We start from the raw sequence: 17,712 nt of genomic DNA, 5'->3' as shown, positions 1-17,712 counted from the left end.
TTTGGCAATACATCGGAATGTAATAAAGTTTTGCAAAATGAAAGCTGTCTGTGTAACAAAAAAAAAAAAAAATCTTGCTTTTTTCCCACTTTTCTGAGATTTAAAAAAGTTCAAGTTACAGGCTTGCTGTTCTTGAACTGTTTTGTAAGTTTCTGTGAGGCCATTTTTGCTTGGGCTAAAGGAAAGTCTCTCGGTTGATCAGTGGCAGTGAAAAACATTGAGCTGCTTCCCTGCCCCCCATGGGAGTGGTTACTGGCTTGAAACTGTAGTTGTATTGGCCATCTTGGGTCAATTCCTGGCTCTTTCCAGCCCCTGCTATCAAGCACGCTTTAGAGTGCTTTAGCACGATTTAGCACGGAGTTGCCACTAGAGCAGCATCGGGCAGCAGTTTAACAAGGTTAAACTTTTTCTGGCTCCATAAAGTCTGTTCTTCATTTTTTCCCTTAGAACTGCTCTACTAGTAATCTAAACAGTATATCCCTTAACTAAAAAGCACAGCACTTGTTCCTAAAAGCTTTTACTTGTCTTAAAAGCATCTTCTTTTCAGGTTTAGCACTTCTGTATTATACAACGTCCCTCACTAGCAAACCCCCCCCCCCAGAAGTACCCACTTCCTTACTAAGTCCTCTCTTATTCAGTTACACCCCTAACTTCTAAATTTCTCTAGCATGTCGAAGGGCGAGATGCTGGCATCCTCTCCTGCCCAGTTGGTGAATTTGGGAATATTGAGGCAATGTTACGATTGCCTCATGTACACTGACAACCCTCTCCTCCTCCCACATAACACAAATACTTGCGAGAGATGCAGCTATTTAGCCAAACTGCAGGCTGAGCTCTCTCAACTCAGGACTGGCAAGACCAGACAGGAGGAGAAGACAACTACACACACCACAAAACCAGTCTCACATAAAGCTATCACAACAATGAATCAAACACATAAACACAAAGTCATACTTGGAGGCTCTGAGCAAAATTGTACCTGAACAGCAGAGGCCTCCAAAGCAGACATCCAAGCAACTGCCACCTCATGACACACCACAGGCAACACATAAACCACAAAAAGCGTGTGCAAAGCAGTCACAGCCCTTAAGGCCAAATACAACACCAAACATACTTGTCATAGGTGACTCCATAGTCAGACACACTGACGTCCCACTCACCAGGCTGAACAAGGAGAGGGTCACAGTAAGCTGCCTATCGGGCTAGAATCCACATAACACAAGCACTCGGGTCACTCCACAGCAAGTACAAATATGACACAGTCATTGTCCATGCTGGTGTGAACGACCTGAGACGTACCTCCCTGGACTACATGAAAAGAGACATAGAGGAGCTCTCTGATTATGTAGCCCAGGCAGGTATGACCCTGACCTTGAGCAGTATCCTTCCTTCACCAAGAATGATGCCACAACATAGAGACAAGATGATCATCTTTAACAATTGGCTTAATTTCTGGAGTCATTCAAAGGGGGATCCAGTGTCTGTCTGCCTGGGATGACATGCTTGACAAGCCACGCTGCCATGAGGACAGCTTGCACCTGTCACCCCTGGGATTCCGGATATTAGCTAAGGCTCTTGCCACCCCCATAGTGCCTTTTTTAGGCAAGGCTCAAATTCTAAACCTACCACCCTAGAAAACAAAAATGGGAAGAAACTAAGGGTAATGCTGCTCAATGCCAGAAGTCTAAATCTGAAAATGCACACACTCGAGACCCTTCTCAGTATGGAGAACATCGATGTCTGTGCTGTGACTGAAACCTGGTTCAAGGCTCCTGAGAGCACCCCGGCACTATCAGGTTTACCTCATATCATGCGTTCCGGCCCCAAAACCCGGACCACACCACAAAAGGAGGGGGTGTATCCATATTCATCAAGGATACCCACACCTCTAGGTTGGTGGCAACGCACGAAGCATCGGAAACCATCCAGGTGCAATTAACCATAGGCAAAACTGCTCTACAATTTGTAGCATGCTACAGGCCACCCTCTCAAACTCAGGAACCCCACATAGCCTTCCTGAAGACACTGGAGGGTATAAATGTATCTCCAAACACCATTATATTGGGTGACTTCAACTACCCGAATATAGACTGGGAACATTACTCAAGCCCGAACTTTCTAGCCCAAAGGTTCCTGGAGTTCATAAATTCAAATGCCATGGAACAACTAGTCACCGTTCCCACAAGAGGAGAAAATATACTAGATCTCATCATCACAAACATGGGGACAAAATGCTCCACACTGGAAGTATATCCCTCATTGGTGAGATCAGATCACAAACTTATCTCACTGGAAATCCACATCCTGCCCCCACCCCAAACAAAAAAGACCACAGTGAAGAACTTCTCTAAAGCAAACGTCACACTACTCAAGACTAGTGTGGTATCCTTCAAGGCCCCCGAGCCAGTGGAAACCACAACCCAAGCTGCGGAAGCCCTTACAAATGCCTTCTACGAACACCTCCAGGACTGCATGGATCAGGCAATCCCTAATAAAACCAAGACTCTTTCCACCAAGGGCAAACGTCCAGTCTGGTGGACCCCAGCCATAAACAAACTTTACAATAAGAGGAGAAAGCTGTTACATGATAGAGCAAAATCCATAAAGAGAAGACACCCTTGATCATTATTAGTAAAAATACGAGCACTCATAAAATCATCCAAGGCCAACTTTGAGAGAAAAATTGCAATAGATTCAAAAGACAATCATAAGGCCTTCTTCAGCTATGTTAGAAACCTGGGTGGAAACTCCCAGATATGCAGAATTAGTCCAAAATTATACAAAAATCACTGAACCCACAGACATTGCCAACATACTGGCAGACAGGTTCAGTGCAAACTTCACCCCCCTCTCCCCCAAAGGAGAGATAACTATCCCAGCGGAGTGTAGCCTCCCAGACATCTCAAATGCAGGTGAAAGCTGCTCTCTAAAAGCTAAAAACACAGCATCAATGGGACGGATGGTGTCCCCGCTGTGTGCTACATGAACTCAACGAGGAACTAAACCCGCATATAAGGCAGCTGTTTAATCTTAGCCTTACCACAGGATACGTGCCCAAGGAGTGGCGTGACGGAAACTGTGGTCCCACTCCACAAAGGCTGTGCCTCTATGGACCCTGGTAATTACCGCCCCAAGCTTAACAAGCCTGGTCTGCAAAGCTATGGAGAGGATCATAATGGAACTCATAAACAAAGACATAGGGACTTGCAGACATTGGACCCGACCCAGTTTGGCTTTGTCAAGGGCAGATCATGCCTTTTGAACTTGGTCGACTTCTTCAAACAGTCACCAAGGCCATTGATGAGAAAGGCAGTCCATACAGCCTACCTTGACCTTGCAAAAGCTTTCGACACAATACCCCACTCGGGTATTATAGAGAAACTTACCAGCTTAAATGTAAACCCATATGTCACAAGATGGGTTGCAAACTGGCTAAAGGACAGAACCCACAGGGTTAGAGTTGCTGGCGCCATGTCAGACTCCAAGTCGGTCACAAGTGGTGTCCCAAAGGGCTCAGTCCTTGGCCCCCTGTTGTTCAGCATCTACTTCTCAGAAGTACAGGCAAACATAGGAGAACTATGGCTGACAAAGTTTGCAGATGACTGCAAACTGGGCGCCATAGTGGAAAGTACATCGGACACAGATATCCTTCAGAGGGGTCTCACGGAAACTGATAACTGGTGCCAGAGCCATGGCCTGAAGTTAAATGCCAAAAAATGTATAGTCATACCCTTCGGGAAAAACAAGATAACCCCAAGCTACCATATAGGTGGCAATCCATTAAGCACAGAAGAGGTTATCAGGGACCTGGGGACCCAGGTTGACAGTGGCCTTTCTTTTGACACTCACATTGCTAAAGTGGTTAGAAAGACCTTCTACATTGCCCACCTGATCATGAAGGGATTCACAACCAGATCAAGTGAGATCATTGTTTCCCTGTACTCTTCACTTATCAGACCAATGATCGAGTACAATGCCCCATTCGGGATGTATCTCACCCGACACCTGCAGCAATTGGAGAGACCCCAAAAGTTCCTCACCAAAAGGATAAAGGGACTCCAAAATCTGTCATATGCTGCCAGACTGAAGAAACTCCAGCTCTATTCAGTCGCATACCGCCTGCTCAGAGGTGACCTGTGCCTGACATACAAGGCCATGTCCAACCCGGAATTAATGGACATGCTCCACCTCAAAAATCCAAATGTACCAGATCCACTAGAGCAAGCGACTTAAACCTTAGCACGGATATAAATAGGACATGCTGGAGGGATAGATTTGTCACCCAGAGACTCCCTATGCTGTGTAATAAAATCCCGGTCCATGTGAGGCAGAGCACCTCACTGGCTCTGTTCAAGAGAAATCTTGACCGGTGGATGGGAGATCGTAGGTTTACCTGAATCATCTCTGTGTCACTGCTGGACAGAGGCACAACAAACTAATGGGCACAGTATTTTTTAACATAAGGGGTGGCGTAAGCCACAAAACTTTGGGCTAGTCTTATAAATGCCTTAGGGCAGATAGCCTAGTATAAACCTATGAACCTATTTCTATCATGGATATCTGCAGTCATTGCAGTTGTGTTGGTGACTGTGTCCATAGAACATATTTGTAACAGTGTATTGGCATATACTCTTCATATGTTATGTTCATATTGTTTGAGGGGGCGGAATGTGTGATTGCTATGGTCCATGTTATACTCAGATATGAACACTTCGGATGCTGTCTACAGACATGTATGTATGTGTGTACACATATAATATATATATATATATATGTGTATATGTATATAGATATATATCTTATTGCATACATTTATCTGTACCGCCATAGATGTGTAGATGTTTTTAACCTATCTATATATCTACATATATATGTAGACCTGTATATATCGACATGTCTCTATGTATATCTCTCTCTCTCTCTCTCTCTATATATATATATATATATATATATATATAAGCATACACCTTTAATTGGGTACATGGCAGGTTGTCCTATTTCAACACATTCCTCCCTTTTGTGTTTTAACCTGTCTGCATACACAGCTGGGATAGGTACATCCCAAGTAGCTTAATGTTAGGTTACTCTGAGGATGGAGTACATGGTTGTGGGTTTTACCCCTAGAAGGTGTTATTATTTTACCTGTCAGAGTAGGCACTGGTAGGGAAAGAGTGAATAACGCACATTTACACGGTTGTAAGCAGGTTTGCCCGTGGTCTGTGCAATGTTAAGCAATGGTTAAACATGTAAAGCACTTCTCCGTTTACCGTGTTTCAGTGCTGCTTACCATCGCACAAACTCGTGGAAGCCTGCTTACAACTGCTTTAATCCACCTGCATCCAACAGCCCTTATTCTGGTCCTTAAAATGACCTAACAGCCCTTGCAAGTCTTGAACCTGGGACCATGAACACCACAGTCACTGACTTTACCACTCAGGCATCTGAGATATGTACAGATGCTATGGTGTTTAGAATATACATTGTACTACAGATATTTCTCACTACTAAAAACAAATGTGACAGTCAGTTGGTCTACATGTGTCTGATACATGTTAATGTTCATAGGTTTGTGAAATTATGTGTTGCAATGTGACATGACAGGGTGTATTATAAATGAGAAAGGTTCTTGTTTTGTGTCCTTTTTATATTGTCCCCATACTCCATGTATACCCCTCAAGTTCACTTAATGGACATCCGACCCAGTCCCTCCTTGATGCATGATTGCATTACCCATCATTCCTCCCCACCCCAATCTTCACATACACAACAAACACCCCTTCTATGGTGAATTAGGTTAATATTAATTATTATAATACCAGAGCTGCATGTGTTTTGTGTGCACTCCAATTCCTTTGGAGTGCTTCTGTGTCACAAAGTGTGTTCATAGATGTTTGTATATATGGCTATTGAGGTAACTGTATAATATATATATATATGTGTGTGTGTGTGTGTGTGTGTGCAGACATCACTGACATATATATATATATATATATATATATTTCATATTAATTTGCAACAGTAATACATATGTAGACTGGAATGTGTTGGTTCACAAACTATTTTACATTACAATGTACTGTACATATGTACACAAAGTGACTGTCCCATTTGTGATCATTACAGCGAAATGCATATGGTATAAGGTGTAGTCTCAAGACCATGAAACATGTATACACTTTGGATGGCTTAGTGGTAAGTCCCATGACTACAGTGTACATGGTCCAGGGTTCGACACCTGCGATGCTTTACAAATATTTTTTACACCAGAATAAGGCTCATTTAAGCAGTTGTAAGCATGTTTAAAAGTGTTTGTGTGACATTATAGCAGCAGTTAAACACAGTTAAACAAACTTTGTAACTTATAACCTGTGCGCGCAAACACGGCCACATCCGCTAACTACTCAGGATATATACATGTCAGTGAAGTAACATCTCACTATGTGCTGACATAACATTACATTCTCTGTTGACTGTACTCTCAAGCACACATGGGTTTATATGGGTGTTTTGAATGTTTACTATACAGACGATTACTACCTATATATGCAAGCTGTAGTTAAGGTATACTTTCGAACATGATAAACATCCCTGCCTTTATCGGGATTGGAACCTCGAATGCACAGATACTATGCAGATGCTGTAACCATTCCACTGTTGACATTAACATTGCTTCTGCCTATTTCTTATTTAGATGATTTCTGTGTGTAAGCTAGGTTAATTAAAGGGAGGAGGCCCCCGAACTCACTGAGCTTCACGTACACTTGAAACAACATATAACAAATGTACTGTGAGACAATACATTACATTCCTAACTACTTTAGGCATAGCCCCTCACTGACACACTTCAAGGGAAACCCTGTGTGAATGTGTAACAGAATATACAGCCCTGGGATCATGTGTCCCAGAACCATACAGCCAGGGGGTGGGGGAGCCTGCCCAGTTTGATAGCTGCAAGACCTGTTGGGGGAATTAAATGGTGTTGAATTGTCACATTAACATGCCCTCTTTAGATCACTAAGTGCCCCTATCACCCTCCACAACCCCAGTCTTCAACAGCTTCCAGCAAATCTGCCTGTAATTGCTTCATTGGCTATGCTTGACAGAGGCTCAGTTACTTCATCAATGGTGTGGGGAAAGCCAACACACTGTAGCTATGCTTCTAATTGCCCTTGGGCAGATAGGTAGTAGGCTATCTGTGAACCTCTAAAGCACAGGCCATCACAGCCATAATATGTGAATAAACAGATCTTCAGATCACAATATACAGTGAGAAATCACCATGTAGTCAGGAAACAGTTAAGTACAGCAAGAACATACAGAACACAGATACTTAGTCACTCCAGAAGTGTATCTTGGAAGTTAGAAGACTTGTATAAGTTTAAGGCTTTCTATTGCTTACCAGTAGGTTACCTACAGGAGAGATGACAAACAAGCACAGATGAGGAACATGCATGCAACAATACCATACCAGTTTATGTGTCAGCCTTAGGCTTTGTAATACTGGCCAAGGCTATTGGCAAACCCATGGTGCCTTATTTAGGAGAGTTTCGGAGGTGAATACCAGCTCTGTAAACAGCACATTGCAGATTCAATGAGAGTTATGCTACTCAACACCAGGGGTTGTGATCACAACATGCATGCACTCACAGCACTCCTCAGGATGGATAAAATGAACATTTGTGCAGTAACTGAGATCTGGCCGTAAGGATCCTGAGAGTACATCAGCACTACCAGACTACAACCCATACCACACATTTCAGCCACAGAACATGGACTGATACGGACATGGAGCGGCTGTATCCATATTCATCAGGGATATCAACACCTCCAGGTTAGTGGGGGTAGCATGATACCTCTGAGATCATCCATGTGCAGCTAACATCAGCCACAACTGCAATGTAAACTGTGGCCTGCTATGAATCACCCTCCATGACCCAGGACCACCACTCCATCTACCTGAAGACAGTGGAGAACATGACAGTCCTAATGCACACCCTGGCATTGGTCGATGTCAACTACCATACCATTAACTGGGAAACTTACTCCGGTACTCACTTCCAGGCCCAGCGCTTCCTGGAATTTATCACCTCATATGCCCTGTATCAGGTGGCAACCTCCCTAATGTCGGGTGGAAACTACTAGAAGTGGTCATCACCAACATGGGCAACAGGTGCACCACAGTGGAGGTTAACTGGTCACTGGTTAGATCTGACCATGAGCTATTCACTGTTTCCACACCCAAGCATCTCCATCACCCATGGATACCACAGTGTATACCTTTTCTACAGCTAAATTTACACTACTAGTGACAGGGGTGGGGAGTTTCCCAGCCCCCATGATAAGGGAAAACACTGCTCAAGATACAGACAGATTTACAAATGCAGTCTATAATGCCATTACATGGATGTATGGATCGTGCCATCACTGGTAAACCAAGACTCACTCCTCCTAGACAAGGACACTGGTCTGGTGGACCTCTGCATTAAACAGGCTATACTACAGAAGTAGGATAGTGTTCCAGACAAACAGCAAATCCCATGAAGGATAGACATCCGTGATCACTATTAGTATGATACGTAGGTCCCTCATGACATCATCCAAGGCTAACATCAGCAAGAGAATACGCAAGGATTCAAAAAATAACCGCAAAGCCTTCTTTGGCTATGTCAAGGATCAACGTGGTGACACAGATTTGCACTGTGCCGGTGAAATATAGCACAAAATATGCTGACCCTACTGATATCGCCAACATCCTTGCAGATACATTCAGTGCATACTTCACCTCCTAAAGAGCCCACAAAACTACCCGAAAGGTACAGTATCCCACACATCTGAGACACACAGATGGAAATGGCCTTCTCTAACAGCAGAACCCAGCATCAGTGGAGGCAGATGTTGTCCTAGACTGCATCTTGCAAACTATACAAGACAACCTGACCCCCCACTTAATTAAGCTTACCTTCCTTAGCATCTCCACAGGCTACATGCCCATACAATGGTGCGTGGCAATGGTCATTCCACTCCATCAAGGTGGAATCACAACTGACTATGGTAACTACCACCCCATAAGCCTGACTAGCCTGGTCTGCAATGGTATGGTTTGCATCCTCATGGCACTCATTAACAAAGACATTGGTAACCTCCGAACATGTGACCCAACCCAGGTCAGCTTGGTTGAGTGCAGTTCATGCCTACTGAACCTGTTTGACGTCTTACATACAGTCACCAAGACATTAGATGACGGGGAAGGTGGTTCACACATACTACCTGGACCTCACCAAGGCTTTTGACACCATGCCCCACTCAGGTATTATTGATAAACACACCAGCCTGTACATACACCCATACATCACAGGTTGGGTTGCCAACAGGCTTACACACAGAACCCACATGGTACGACTAGCGGTCTCCAGGTCCAACTCTTGACCAGTCATGACTGGTGTCCCACAGGACCCTACTGTTTGGCATATATGTCTCAGAGGTGCAGGGAAACAAAGGTGTACTATGGCAGACCATGTTTGGCAATGACTGCAAACTGGGAGCCATGATTGATAGTCCAGCTGACACAGACATCCCTCAAGTGACCTCACAGAGAATGTCACAGTCACGGCCTCAAGCCAAGTGCCACTAACTGTATAGTCATTCCATTGTGGAATTGGCACCCACATATTAACACATAAGTGGCAGCCACTTTAATATGGACGAGGTAATGGGGTATTTGGGGACTAAGGTAGATAGTGATCTCCCCTTTGACAATCATATCTCCACAGTAGTTAGGACATCCTTCTATGTAGGCCACCTGATTACTAAAGGATTCCCATCTAGACATACTGGGGTTATAGTGCCCCTTTACTCATCACTCATCAGTCCCATCATAGGGTATAATAACCCATGTGGGATGTACCTCAGAAGACACTTCCAACAGCTGGGAGGTCCACAAATGTACCTCGCCAAGGGGAATACTGGCCTCCAACATATGGCCTGTGCAGCCAGATTGAATAAACTCCTGCTTTACTCAGTGGCATCTCGTTTACCCAGAGATGATCTCCGCTGGTAAACACAGCCATGTTGAACTCAGGCTTGATGGATATGCGCCACCTATGGGAATCCATGTCACAGTGAGCCACACACTGTAGTGAGCTGAACCTTGCCACAGCAATAACTGGAAGATGCTGGAGGGACAGCTTCCTGTCACAGACACTCCCCATACTTTGGAACAACATCCCTAACTACATTATACAGAGCCCCTCACTAACACTCTGCAAGAGAAACCTTGAAGAATGGATGGGGAACAGTAGATGCACCCTAGAGATCCCTCCATTGGCTCTGCTCCACAGAGGGACAGTTAATGAATCAATGGGATGGCAAAAGCTGACACATTTTGGCTGGGCTTATGAATGGCCTATGGCAGTTGGCCAAGTACCTACCTATGACTCTAAGCTATCATCATATGCAGATACTGTATGTATAATTTACTGTTCAGGTGTTGACTTACCTTGTGCCAATGGCAGTTGTGTGTGCAATAGTTGAGGGCTGCCTATGTTGGATGCACACAGTAGACTGCCTATACATGACAATTTACAGGTAGTCTTGTGCGTGTGCCATCCATTTTTACTGTGTGTGCAGGTGGAGAAAGGTGCCAGTCCCTAGGTGCTTACACTGTCAGTGTGTGCGCTATATGTTCCCTCTTTGCCAAGCATGGGCATACTGGGCATGCCTCCATCTGCCTACTGGGGCTGGCTCAGGGTGTTCATTGTCTGAGTACCTCTGTGCCTGTGGGGCCCTTGGCAATGGTGGTGGGCTGTGAGGGCCTTCACCATTCTGTCCCTGCTGCAGCTGTTTCCGCAGGACCATATTGTGTAGCATGGCACACACTATGAAGATGTGGGCACATGTGCCTGGAGAGTACTGCAAGGATCCACCAGATATGTCCAAGCAATGGAACCATGATTTCAGCATCCCAAACATATGCTCTTTGATGATTCTGGTTTGTGCGTGTGCCTCATTATGGCGTTCCTGCATGGGTGTGTGTGCATTTCTGATGGGAGTCATCATCCACGGTTCCAGTGCATAGCCAGCATCCCCCACCAGGTGGCCATTTGGGATATCCCCCCCTGGCAAATAACTGATACAGCTGTGAGGCATGCCAGATGTGGGAGCCATGATAGCTTCCAGGGCTGCCAGCACACACATCCATGATAATGCCCTGGGCATTGCACACGACCTGGCAGTTGATGGAGGGGTATCCCTTGTGGTTTATGTAGCACCTACCCTGCTCACCAAGTGGTGACTTGATGTATATGTGCATGCAGTCCATTGCACCCAGTACCTCTGGGTATTCTGCCACACAGTGGAAGAGACACATATTGCTGGCCAACCCCTCCTGCGTTTGAAGGAAGTATATGTGCTCATTGGCATGTGGTAACATGGCATCCAGGAAATGGTGTAGTATCCTGGATGCTGATGCCTGTAAGATCCCCATGATATCCCCAGTTGGTCTTTGAAAGGTACCTGTAGCTAGTATTCTCAGGCTTACACATACCTTCGTATCCACTGGGATGGGTCCCCCTCTGTTTGTTCTGGCACTAAGGCATGGCCGGCACAGCTCCACAAGCTGCTGTAGGATGTCCCTGCCCACCCTGTAATGCTCTACTATCTCCAGATCAAGTAGCCCCTGGTAGGTTACCCTGGGTCTGAACACTCTCTTCCTCCTCTGGTGCCTGAGGTGGTCATGTGAATCATCCTCCACACCACCTTCTGTCTCCAACACATACTGGTGGATCAAAGCTATGGCAGCCCCTAACATGTACATAATAAAAGTTCCCCATCTGTATACACCACTGGTGCAGAGTGTATGGGAATACACAAATGTGTGTGAGGTGCTTTCACAATTTATAGTATTGTGCTATGGATGCTGCTGATGTCAGTGGGTGTGTATGAGCTATTCCAGCTGCAGCATGTCTTAATTATGGGTTTTACAATGAGTACTGCAAGTGTGGGGCCTTTACTGTGGAGATCTACTTGCCTGCCTTGATTAATCTGTTGCCCTTTAATTCACTTTTAGACCTGGATCCCCTCACATTATCAGGCATACATCCACCTGCCGTCTTTCTTGATTTGTTCTTTCCCTACCCAGTCATGGCAAAATGTGTCTTGTAGCTGATATACTGCAAATCGGCTTTGTTCTGCTTTGACACTTTGCTGTTTTCTTTGTAGTACAGCCCCCTCCCCTTTCCTGTTCTGCAGGTAGGTGCTTGCAGCCTTGTTAGCTGTTGTCAATGGCTCACTGTAGGCTCCTAGGTGTTAATTAGTCATTTGTACTCCAATTTCACTGCTGCAGCATTTCCTTGTTTCTTTCCTATATCCTTCCTGTTTCAGCTGCAGTGTGAGCAGCACATGCCCATTTACCAGGTTTACGTGCGTTTTCATCTCCGTTCACATGCATACTCGGTTACCTTGTGTACTCTCAGCTAAGCATAGCTATGGCCAATTCAACACACCCCTATCCTGCAGTTTTGCCTAGCTAGGGACAAACCGGTTTAGCAATGCTCCAATGTGCTTACATCAGTGGCGACACACCCCTCTCTTGATGTCATCTTTATCTCAAGGGCACACCTCGGTGCTATAATACTATGTTGTGAGGTGCATCCTTACACCAGCGGGGAATCTGCAATTCACTATTACTCCTCTCATTTGAATGGCATTGCCTACTAATTCCTATCTACTGCGCATAACACTGTCACTGCTCCTTAGCAACCCTTGTGCCATAGTATGGTGTAGCATGCCTGCCATTGACTATTATGGGGAAATCATGATATGTGTTTCATTGCAGTTTTATTCTATATTTTTATATATTCCTTGTGATCCCCTTTGCGCACCGCTGCCCTGCGCTTCCATGTCGCGATAGTGCGACTATATATATTGAATGTTAATTTTATATTTTGTACATTTTTTATGCCAATGGCTATATATTCAGCCATTAGCATATATTAACAATATAATATATGTGTTTTGTCGGATGTCATGGCTCTGAGTTTGTTTGCAAAAATGTAAACCATTTTCTGCAGTTTACATTTCTGCATGCTTACACTATGCCTTTACCACTTCCTGAATCGCTACATACCTTCATTTGCATGCTACACTGCTGCACATGGGGTAATTAGCATACAAGTCTCGAGAGTTTTGTGGGCGTATCTTACGCAGCTAGTGCACTTGGAAACAGCTCATACCTGAATCGCTCGGCGGCCATCCTGCACCTGCCGCAAGCTTCAAGAATCCTGGGGAGAGATTTAAAATTGGTGCTTGGACTGTTAGAAGAGGCCCGTGGGGAACCCAACATTAAATAGAGAGTACTGGATGATAGCTGTTACACTGGCTCATCAGCTAAGGCTATTAGTCTGAGTTCCTCTTCAAGTAACCCAATATGCATGTAAGTCATTACAGCAGGCACATGGAGAAAGAGAACTCCTGGTGGTTTTTAAAGGATGACCAAGACAATAAAAACAAAACTTCTTCTTCTTTCAGCTTTTCGCGGTTAGGGGTCGCCACAGCGGATCACCTGTCCACTTATGATTGGCACTGGAGTTTTATGGTGTCGAGTTGCCAGCCCGGTGCCCAACCTTCCACAGAAGGCACACACATGCATGCACTCATGCCTAGGGCCAATTTAGAGTGTCCAATCCACCTACAGCATGTCTTTGGGATGTGAGAGGAAACCCACACAACCACAGGGAGGACATGCAGACTCCACACAGAAAGCACCTCAGCTGAGGATTGAACCAGAGAACCTCTTGCTGTGCAGCAGCAATGCTAACCACTGCACCACCGTGGCCACCCATCTAAGTTGTACAAATACTCAGTGAGATGTTATACAGATGAAGATATACTGCACCAGAAAAGAAATGGACCCATTGTCAGGGTGCATGCCTCCATATACCCATATCTCAGATGGAATGCAAACCAATCTAGTAAAAGCTGTAGAACAGCAGGTGGTGTTTAGGAGGAACACCCTGCCAACTGCCAGGTTTTGGGTACATGGCAGGTTGTCCTATTTCAACACATTCCTCCCTTTTGTGTTTTAACCTGTCTGCATACACAGCTGGGATAGGTACATCCCAAGTAGCTTAATGTTAGGTTACTCTGAGGATGGAGTACATGGTTGTGGGTTTTACCCCTAGAAGGTGTTATTATTTTACCTGTCAGAGTGGGCACTGGTAGGGAAAGAGTGAATAACGCACATTTACACGGTTGTAAGCAGGTTTGCCCGTGGTCTGCGCAATGTTAAGCAACGATTAAACCTGTAAAGCACTTCTCCATTTACCGTGTTTCAGTGCTGCTTACCATCGCACAAACCCGTGGAAGCCTGCTTACAACTGCTTTAATCCACCTGCATCCAACAGCCCTTATTCTGGTCCTTAAAATGACCTAACAGCCCTTGCAAGTCTTGAACCTGGGACCATGACACCACAGTCACTGACTTTACCACTCAGGCATCTGAGATATGTACAGATGCTATGGTGTTTAGAATATACATTGTACTACAGATATTCCTCACTACTAAAAACAAATGTGACAGTCAGTTGGTCTACATGTGTCTGATACATGTTAATGTTCATAGGTTTGTGAAATTAGGTGTTGCAATGTGACATGGCAGGGTGTATTATAAATGAGAAAGGTTCTTGTTTTGTATCCTTTTTATATTGTCCCCATACTCCATGTATACCCCTCAAGTTCACTTAATGGACATCCGACCCAGTCCCTCCTTGATGCATGATTGCATTACCCATCATTCCTCCCCACCCCAATCTTCACATACACAACAATCACCCCTTCTATGGTGAATTAGGTTAATATTAATTATTATAATACCAGAGCTGCATGTGTTTTGTGTACACTCCAATTCCTTTGGAGTGCTTCTGTGTCACAAAGTGTGTTCATAGATGTTTATATATATGGCTATTGAGGTAACTGTATAAGATATATATATATATATATATATATATGTGTGTGTGTGTGTGTGTACGTGTGTGTGTGCAGACATCACTGACGTATATATATATATATATATATATATATTTCATATTAATTTGCAACAGTAATACATATGTAGACTGGAATGTGTTGGTTCACAAACTATTTTACATTACAATGTACTGTACATATGTACACAAAGTGACTGTCCCATTTGTGATCATTACAGTGAAATGCATATGGTATAAGGTGTAGTCTCAAGACCATGAAACATGTATACACTTTGGATGGCTTAGTGGTAAGTCCCATGACTACAGTGTACATGGTCCAGGGTTCGACACCTGCGATGCTTTACAAATATTTTTTACTCCAGAATAAGGCTCATTTAAGCAGTTGTAAGCATGTTTAAAAGTGTTTGTGTGACATTATAGCAGCAGTTAAACACAGTTAAACAAACTTTGTAACTTATAACCTGTGAGCGCAAACACGGCCAAATCCGCTAACTACTCAGGATATATACATGTCAGTGAAGTAACATCTCACTATGTGCTGAAATAACATTACATTCTCTGTTGACTGTACTCTCAAGCACACGTGGGTTTATATGGGTGTTTTGAATGTTTACTATACAGACGATTACTACCTATATATGCATACTGTGGTTAAGGTATACTTTCGAACATGATAAACATCCCTGCCTTTATCGGGATTGGAACCTCGAATGCACAGATACTATGCAGATGCTGTAACCATTCCACTGTTGACATTAACATTGCTTCCACCTATTTCCTATTTAGATGATTTCTGTGTGTAAGCTAGGCTAATTAAAGGGAGGAGGCCCCCAAACTCACTGAGCTTCACGCACAGTTGAAACAACATGTAACAAATGTACTGTGAGACAATACATTACATTCCTAACTACTTTAGGCATAGCCCCTCACTGACACACTTCAAGGGAAACCTTGTGTGAATGTGTAACAGAATATACAGCCCTGGGATCATGTGTCCCAGAACCATACAGCCAGGGGGTGGGGGAGCCTGTCCAGTTTGATAGCTGCGAGACCTGTTGGGGGAATTAAATGGTGTTGAATTGTCAAATTAACATGCCCTCTTTAGATCACTAAGTGCCCCTATCACCCTCCACAACCCCAGTCTTCAACAGCTTCCAGCAAATCTGCCTGTAATTGCTTCATTGGCTATGCTTGACAGAGGCTCAGTTACTTCATCAATGGTGTGGGGAAAGCCAACACACTGTAGCTATGCTTCTAATTGCCCTTGGGCAGATAGGTAGTAGGCTATCTGTGAACCTCTAAAGCACAGGCCATCACAGCCATAATATGTGAATAAACAGATCTTCAGATCATAATATACAGTGAGAAATCACCATGTAGTCAGGAAACAGTTAAGTACAGCAAGAACATACAGAACACAGATACTTAGTCACTCCAGAAGTCTATCTTGGAAGTTAGAAGACTTGTATAAGTTTAAGGCTTTCTATTGCTTACCAGTAGGTTACCTACAGGAGAGATGACAAACAAGCACAGATGAGGAACATGCATGCAACAATACCATACCAGCCTATGTGTCAGCCTTAGGCTTTGTAATACTGGCCAAGGCTATTGGTGAACCCATGGTGCCTTATTTAGGAGAGTTTCGGAGGTGAATACCAGCTCCGTAAACAGCACATTGCAGATTCAATGAGAGTTATGCTACTCAACACCAGGGGTTATGATCACAACATGCATGCACTCACAGCACTCCTCAGGATGGATAAAATGAACATTTGTGCAGTAACTGAGATCTGGCCGTAAGGCTCCTGAGAGTACATCAGCACTACCAGACTACAACCCTTACCACACATTTCAGCCACAGAACATGGACTGATACCGACATGGAGCTGCTGTATCCATATTCATCAGATATCAACACCTCCCAGGTTAGTGGGGGGGTAGCATGATACCTCTGAGATCATCCATGTGCAGCTAGCATCCAATAACTGCAATGTAAACTGTGGCCTGCTACGAATCACCCTCCATGACCCAGGACCACCACTCCATCTACCTGGAGACGGTAGAGAAAATGACAGTCCTAATGCACACCCTGGCATTGGTTGATGTCAAATACCATACCATTAACTGGGAAACTTACTCCGGTATTCACTTCCAGGCCCAGCGCTTCCTGGAGTTTATCACCTCATATGCCCTGTATCAGGTGGAAACCTCCCTAATGTCGGGTGGAAACTACTAGAAGTGGTCATCACCAACATGGGCAACAGGTGCACCACAGCGGAAGTTAACTGGTCACTGGTTAGATCTGACCATGAGCTATTCACTGTTTCCACACCCAAGCATCTCCATCACCCATGGATACCACAGTGTATACCTTTTCTACAGCTAAATTTACACTACTAGTGACAGGGGTAGGGGGTTTCCCAGCCCCCATGATAAGGGAAAACACTGCTCAAGATACAGACAGATTTACAAATGCAGTCTATACGCACATACATGGATGTATGGATCGTGCCATCACTGGTAAACCAAGACTCACTCCTCCTAGACAAGGACACTGGTCTGGTGGACCTCTGCAATAAACAGGCTATACTACAGAAGTAGGATAGTGTTCCAGACAAACAGCAAATCCCACGAAGGATAGACATCCGTGATCACTATTAGTATGATACGTAGGTCCCTCATGACATCATCCAAGGCTAACATCAGCAAGAGAATACACAAGGATTCAAAA

The sequence above is a fragment of the Protopterus annectens genome, chromosome 3.part0, assembly GCF_019279795.1.
Source record: "Protopterus annectens isolate FY-2018-M chromosome 3.part0, PAN1.0, whole genome shotgun sequence".
Lineage (NCBI taxonomy): Eukaryota > Metazoa > Chordata > Ceratodontiformes > Protopteridae > Protopterus > Protopterus annectens.
This window is presented reverse-complemented; position numbering follows the sequence as displayed.